Raw genomic sequence first — 7,937 nt, 5'->3', positions numbered from 1 at the left:
GGATCTCAGCTCACTGCAAGCTCCGCTTCCCGGGTTTACGCCATTCTCCTGCCTCAGCCTCCCGAGTAGCTGGGACTACAAGCGCCCGCCACCTCTCCCGGCTAGTTTTTTGTATTTTTTAGTAGAGACGGGGTTTCACCGTGTTAGCCAGGATGGTCTCGATCTCCTGACCTCATGATCCACCCGTCTCGGCCTCCCAAAGTGCTGGGATTACAGGCTTGAGCCACCGCGCCCGGCCTTAGAAAACTTGTATAGCTACCATGAACTTAACAGTTTCCCAGTACTTGAATAATTGTATGGCAAGACTGGTATTGAAACTATGCATTTTCTTATGTTATAAAGCAACGTGTCAACATTTGGAAGATCTGTATAACTCAGTGAACCAATATTTTCTAACAGATCCAATACATTACATTTTTTAAAAAAGTACACATGGGTAAAGTGAACCAATATTTTCTAACAGATCCAATACATTACATTAAAAAAAAAAGTACACATGGGTAAAAGAACCATTCAAAATGCAAGACAGACCAATGGATTTTGATGTAAATTGATACGGCTTCAGATTCTGCACTGCAACTAACCTTTAAGAAAGTACTACTTGTTGAGTTTAGATGTAGTATCAAAGAATATCCACAATATCTGAAAAAGCAAATTAAAATATTTCCTCCCTTTTCCAACTACATAAGACTTTCTTTATTTACTTCAACCAAAATAACATATCACAGCAGATTGAAGGCAGAAGCAGATAAGATACTCCAACTGTCTTCCGTTAAGCCAGATCTTAAAAGATTTGCAAAATATAAAACAAGGCTACTCTCCTCATTGCTTTTTTTTTTGTTTTGAAAATATCATTTTCATAAAATATTTATGTTAACATGTGGTGGTTTTAAAACATGTCCACAAATTCTCTCTTCAAAAGATGAAGCTTAATTCCCCACCCCTTGAGTGTGGGCTGGACCTAGTGAGTCATTTCTCATGAATAAAAGATGGTAGAAGTGATGGTACATGATTTCCAACATGAGGTCATAAAGGCATTGTGGATTCCTCTCTCTCTTGGATCACTCACTCTGAAAAAAGCCACCTGCCATGCTGAGAGAACAGTCGAGCTGTCCTATAGAGAGGGTCACATGGCAGGGAACTGAGGCCTCTTGCCAACAGCCATGCCTGTGAGCCATCTTTGAAGTTGGATTCTCCAGCCCCAGGTAAATCCTAAGGTGACTGCAACCTTATGAGATATCCTGAACTTGAACCGCCCAGCTGAGCTGCTCTGGATCCCTGAGCCACAGAAATTGTGTGAGGCAGTAAATATTTATTGTTTTAAGCTGCTAAATTTTGAGCTCATCTGCTACACAGAAGCAGATAATCAATAGATAATATGTTTATCACTCTGACTTAATGAATGAATAAATATTTAATGCCTCTGTTTAAATTTCGAATACAGTAAATATGGGTAGATAGAACCCAGTTAAACCAAAGCTCTTAGAAGTTCTCAGGTTTTAAGAATATAAAGGCGCTCTGAGACCAAAAAGTTTGAGGACCACTTCCCTAAACCCTTTACAAACTGCCTCTTCATCAAACTTTCCACAAATCGCCCCATATAAAATCACCATTTGTTTCCTCCCAGGACGCTGCCTGACACAATACTAAAATATTATCAATGGTTGTTGCTGTTCAGTGGGAATATGGGTGATTTTATCTTCTTCTTAATGCTTCTTTTTTCTGTACTTCTAAAAGTTTCTATAACAATAATGGGTTTTTTTTTTTAAATAATTAGAAGAAAAGAAACTTCCCTTTTCAAAATCACCAAAAGTGAAAGTCAGAGTTAGTTCCTGCAGATGAGCCAATGGTTTAAGAGGGGAGCGGCAGGGCCCAGGTGTCCGGTGCTGTGCCTGGGGGCAGGGGAGGGGGCTGCAGGTGGCAGGGATGACTGAGCACCCCACCCATCTGACCCCAGTCAGAACAACTCCTTCCTTTGTTTTACATATTGGGCGTCTGCATAATATCTCATTTAAAGAAAAGTTTCCACTGCTTAAAAAAGAGTTCAAAACCTTTACAGTGAGAAAATCATTAAATTTAATAAGAGTTAAATTTAGAGTACAGAAGAATCACTCAAACATTTTTTGAATGAGAATTTCCATAAAGAAAACCCTACACATTCTGAGAGAAAAACAGAAGTCTCTAACAACTTAACATAAATTTGATGATTTCAAGGGAGGCTGGGCTATTGTGGCCCTAGAAAGAGTTATATCTGGGGCTAAAGAGCTTATCTGGGGGCCCCCAAATCAAAGGGCCTAAGAGGCCAGCAGAACCACCAGGATGCCTAAGGCCAAAACAAACACAGATCAGAACCACAACTGAGGGTTCTCTGCTTTTCTAGTGAAAACAAAACCAGGAAGTACAGAACTGCCTGGTGGTTAAATACATGGGCTTCAGAGACAACTGATCTGGGTTTGAGTCCTGGGATTGAGTCTGATACTTAAAACTGTGAGACCTTGGCAGGTGACTTAGTCTCTCTGAGCTTCAAATTCCTCATCCGTAAAACGGGGGGATGAGAATTAACACAGTGAAGCCATTTTCTAAGACAGTACCGCAGTTTCTTAAAAAGTTAAACATAATTTACCATATGACCCAACAATTCTATTCCAAGGTGATGACCCAGGAGAAATGAAAACATATATCCACACGAAGACTTGTACCCAAATTTGCTTACCAGCATTCTTCATCCTACCCCAAAACAGAAATAATCCAAATGCTCACCTACTGGTGAATGGATAAACAAAATGTGGTATATCTATACAATGGAATACTACGGGGCAATGAAAAGGAATGAAACCCTGATATATGATGTCATGCCAAGGATGAACTTTGAAAGCAGTATTCTGAATGAAAGAAGTCAATCACAAAGATCATATATTATATGATTCCATGTAAATAATATGTCCAGAAAAGGCAAAGCTATACAGACAGAAAGTAGATTATGGTTGCCTGGGGCTGGGAACCAGGAGTTACTGCAAATGGGCATAAGGCTTCTTTTTGGGACGATGAAAATGCTTTCTGTTTGTTTTTGAGATGGGGTCTTGCTCTGTCACCCAAGCTAGTGGTTCAATCACGGCTCACTGCAGCTTTAACCTCCCAGACTCAAGTGATCCTCCTGCCTAAGCCTTCCAAGTGGCTGGGACCACAGGCATGTGCCGCCACGCCTGGCTTTTTTTTTTTTTTTTTTTCCTTCGGTACAGACGGGCTTTCCAGGCTGGTCTAGAACTCCTGGGCTTAAGTGATCCTCTACCTTGGCCTCCCAAAGTGCTGGGATTACAGGTGTGAGCCACCCCACCCAGCGATGGAAATGTTTTACAATTAGATTGTGACTGATGGATGCACAACTCTGTAAATTTACTGAAAATCATTGAATTGTACACTTAAAGTGGGCAAATTGTAAAATATGTAAACTGAACCCCAAGCTATTTTTAAAAAATGGGGTTTGACTCTCTAACCTCAGAGAGTTACTGTGAAGATTAACCGAGATAACATATGTAAGGCAAGCTGTCTGGTACAAAGTACCTGATAAATAATAACAATGATGACAATCAGAATATGCCGTAATAATAGATTATGTAAATGTAGAATAATAGTGTAGAATAACAACAATTTGTATCACTTACATAGCTCTCACCATACCACTTCAACATTTATCAACTTAATTTAACCCCCCCAACAACTTTTGGAGCAGGTATATTATCATCCTCATTTTTACAGATGGAGAAACTGAGGCACCGAGAAGTAAAGTAACTTTCCCAAGGATGCACATCTAGTAAACGGTAGAGCGGGGATTTGAATCCTGGAGGACAAACTGCAGGGTCTGTGCTCCTAGCCATGACACTACACTCTCTCAGTAAACATCAGCTACGTATTGAGTTGCTACTTTAACCAGTGATGGGGTGGAAGTGCAGAAAAGGCTCACGGATGGCTCCCTAGAGGTCATGCCGGACTCAAAGCTGAGGGTTACAGAAGTTAGTCACAGGAAGAGTGTCCCAGACAGAGGGAATTGCATATATAAAGGTGTGGAGGTAAGATAACACAGGGAATATGGGAGGATCTCGGTGGAGCTGGCATTGCCTGGGGCAGAGGGTGATGGCAATGAGAGCAGTGAGCATGGGGCTCAGGCAAGTCCAAGGGCAAGGACACTAGCCTAAAGGCAATATGGGACCAGAGGACGAAACTCAGAGTTCCCAGCCTGCCTTTCTCTGGAAACAACTCACATTCCCCAGGCAGGTGGGGGAGGTTGACTCAGAGGCTGCTGTGAGCTCAGGGGAGCGGGGGAGCTGCCACCCCACGTTCCCACGCCACTGTGAGCTAACACCCCGGCAGCCTCCCAAACACCAGCTCCACCAGCAAGAAGCAGCCGTTTCTAGCCTGCTGGAAGCAGCAGGCTCTGTAGTGCTGCCAGGAAGCTGAGCATAGCCCAGTGAGGTCAAGGGCTGACTGATGGCAGCCTCACACCCCTCATCCAAACCCAGGCACCTGTGGACCCCCAAACCAATCCCAGGGCCTGGCACAGAGCACAGTGTTCTGGCCCCTTCCCCTCACTTGGCTGCCCCTAGAGACAGGGGGACCAGCCCATGGGGTCTAGCACTTTTCTCATTCAAATTTAATACCTTCAGATCCATCTCTTTTGTTTCACCACATCTGTCCTCAATAAACATTTGCACATGCACATAAAACATTCACTGTGGCAAAAGCAAAGCTACTGGAAAGATCTGCATCAATAAGGAGCTAGTTCGAAAATTCTGGTGAATCCATACTATGGAATACGACACAGCAGATAAAAATAATGGCACAGATCTGTACTGTATATGTTCTGGCATGAAAATGTCTCCAAGATATACTGTTGGATGGGAAAAAAAGAAAATTGCAGAATAATGTGTCCAGGATACCATCACTTATGTAAAAGCTTTTTAAAAAAGAAACCTGGCTCTATATTTCTCTGAAGTCCACAGATGCATAGGCAAATGAAAAAAAATACCTGGAAAAGAAACATCACACTCACAGCAGTAGTGATGGATGGACAAAAAGAAGCAAAGGAAGGGAGGAAGGAGAGAGGGAGGAAGGGAGAGACAGAAAGGACTTTTTACTTTGTACACTTCTATGTTGATTGTTTTTTACAAGAAGAGTGTATTTGTGCATATTTAGATTCTGAAAGACATTGAAGTCTGTAAAAAACAAAACAAAATAAAGTGCATTATCACCGTGCTGGTACAGGTCTCAGGGTAAATTTTCAAAGAACTGTCACATCCAGGACCTTGTCTAAGTCTTGCCATACCCTCTTGAGGGCAAGCTTCAAAACCTGATTTCACAGATTCAAAAACTGAACACAGTGGCTCATGCCTGTAATCCCAGCACTTTGGGAGGCTGAGGTGGGCGGATCACTTTGAGGTCAGGAGTTTGAGACCAGCCTTGCCAACATGGCAAAACCCCAACTCTACTAAAAATACAAAAATTAGCTGGGTGTGGTGGCACATGCCTGTAGTCTCAGCTACTCGAGAGGCTGAGGCAGGAGAATCGCTTGAACTCGGGAGGCAGAGGTTGCCGTGAGCCAAGATTGCACCACTGCACTCCAGCCTGAGCGACAGAGCGAGACTTGCTCTCAAAAACAAAACAAAACAAAACAAAACAAAACCAAAAAAACTGGACCCACAGAGATGAAACAAGCTACTCAAAGTCACAGGCCGGGCTGCGGGGCACTGACCCCTTCACTCCCAACCCAGTGCTCCTACTAACCAGGAAACAAGACATCAGCAAGGGGGTGGGAGCTCGGCAGGGGGCTGGGAGAATGGTCTGAAGCCCGCAGCCCGTGCACAGAGCCCCTCGGGGAGGGGCAATGGGGCTTTGTCAGGCAAGAAGGCAGTCAATAACGAGGGGTGAGAAGAGCTGATGAACTTCCGCCCCCAACAAAAATTAGACATCATGACAAGCCACCCACTGCGTGGGGATGGGGCTGCCGCGTCACTCGGCAAACTGCACGTGGGAAGGAGCCTCGGGGCCATGTCCCCAAGCCCGAGATTCCACCTCTCTTCTCACCAGGACTGCTCACCCCAGGCTCTCAGTGGAGCTGCTTGCAGCAGAGTAGTTCCAGGGATGCCTCTTGGCTCGTTTCCTAGAGCCCTCTGCAGCCAGGTGGAAGTGGAATTACACTTCTCAGAGGGTTCTAGAACGTGAAGAGCAAGGTGACTAAAATCCAGCACCTCTTGGGCCAGAAATGCCACCACCTCTCTGTTCTTTCATTGACTGGAAGGTGCGTGCAGGGACCCAGGAAGCATGGCCAGGCCTCTCCAGGGACAGCCAGGAAGGTTTATTATACAGGGATGGGTCAGAGGTGCCCAGGGGAACAGGGAGGTGCACAGACCTTGGCTCACAATGAGCAGGCGAGACCGCCTCCAAACAAGCCCAGGGAAGGGGGCTATGGTTAAATCGTGGATCCTCCATTTATTCCTACAACAGGAAGCAAACCTATAAGGCTATGAGGGCAGTGACAAGAGTTGGATGCCGGTGGTTCTGATCCCGCTCTGCCACCTTGGTCAAGGTTCTGAACCTCTATGAGTTTCAGTTTCCCCATCTGTAAAATGGGTGTTATCATACATGGCTCTTAAAGCACTGTACATGGTACAGATCATGATATCTAGCTCATAAGACACAAAAATAATATAATTGAGTTAAATATGACAAGTACAAGGTATCCATAAAATCTGGAAACATAGGCTGGGCCCAGTGACTCATGCCTGTAATCCCAGCACTTTGGAAGGCCAAGGCGGGTGGATCACCTGAGGTCAAGAGTTCGAGACCAGGTTGGCCAACATGGTGAAATCCCGTCTCTACTAAAAATTTTAAAAAATAGCCAGGGCATGGAGGTGTACACCTGCAATCCCAGCTACTCAGGAGGCTAAGGCAGAAGAATTGTTGGAACCTGGGAGGCAGAGGTTGCAGTGAGCCGAGATCATACCGCTGCACTCCGCCCAGCCTGGGCAACAAGCGAGACTCCATCTCAAAAAAAAGAAAAAGAAAAAGAAAAAAACCTGGAAACATAAATTATACAAATGTGTATACATGTTTGTTTATATTTATTTACTCATTCACTTTACAGAGTGAAAATGTCCTAGACAGCATTGTCTATATCTGTTTTCAGACTTTATGGACATCCTCTGTTAATGTAAATAAATATACTAATATAATAAAATAAAACATTAATAATCACTTCCTTAGCATAAGGGACCATGTTTAGGAACTTCATAGGGATTTTCTGACTTAATGTTCACAGCAAGCCCTTAAAGTAGATTTTCTTACTAGCCCCATTTTGCAGAGGTGTAAACGAAATACAGAGAGCAGAAGAGACTTGTCTACTTGTTAAGCTCATGCAGGGAACTGACAAAGGCAGTTTTAGATTCAGGTAGTCTCACTTCAGAGTCCATCCCTCTACACCATTTATGACTGCAGCAAAGGCTACATACACTGAATACACGGAACAGCATTCAGAGGGTGCCAGGCACGGGGTCTGGCACAGAGGAGAGCTTTATGAAATGCAAGATCCTACGAGTATTGAGCTCTTGGTGGGGAGAAACCAGATCCAGCTTGTTCACCACTATATCCCACTATATCTAGGAAAGTAATGCAAAAGAAGTTATCTGCAAATATTTGTGGTTATCTGCAAATATTTGTGGGAGAGAAAGAAAGTTATTATGGTATTCCTTAGCCAAAGGCTGGAATCCTTGTTCCCAAAAAAATAAAGCTGGGCAAGGTGGCTTGCCTATAATCCTAGCTGCTTGGGAGGCTGAGGCACGAGGATCCCTTTAAGCTGGGAGTTTGAGACCAGCCTGGGCAACATAGTAAGACCCTATGTATAAATAAATAAATAAATAAATAAATAAATAAATAAATAAATAAAT

General features: G+C 43.7%; 1 protein-coding gene across 2 annotated transcripts in view; it reads right to left on the bottom strand.

Annotated features, from left to right (window-relative positions):
- PPP1R16B (protein phosphatase 1 regulatory subunit 16B) overlaps nucleotides 1-7,937 on the bottom strand; it is a 122,885-nt gene that overhangs the window by 82,202 nt on the left and 32,746 nt on the right. The gene's annotated exons all lie outside the window — the stretch shown is intronic.

Source organism: Rhinopithecus bieti, unplaced genomic scaffold, assembly GCF_001698545.2.
Source record: "Rhinopithecus bieti isolate Rb0 unplaced genomic scaffold, ASM169854v2 scaffold_38981, whole genome shotgun sequence".
In the NCBI taxonomy this organism is placed as follows: domain Eukaryota; kingdom Metazoa; phylum Chordata; class Mammalia; order Primates; family Cercopithecidae; genus Rhinopithecus; species Rhinopithecus bieti.
This window is presented reverse-complemented; position numbering and strand designations above follow the sequence as displayed.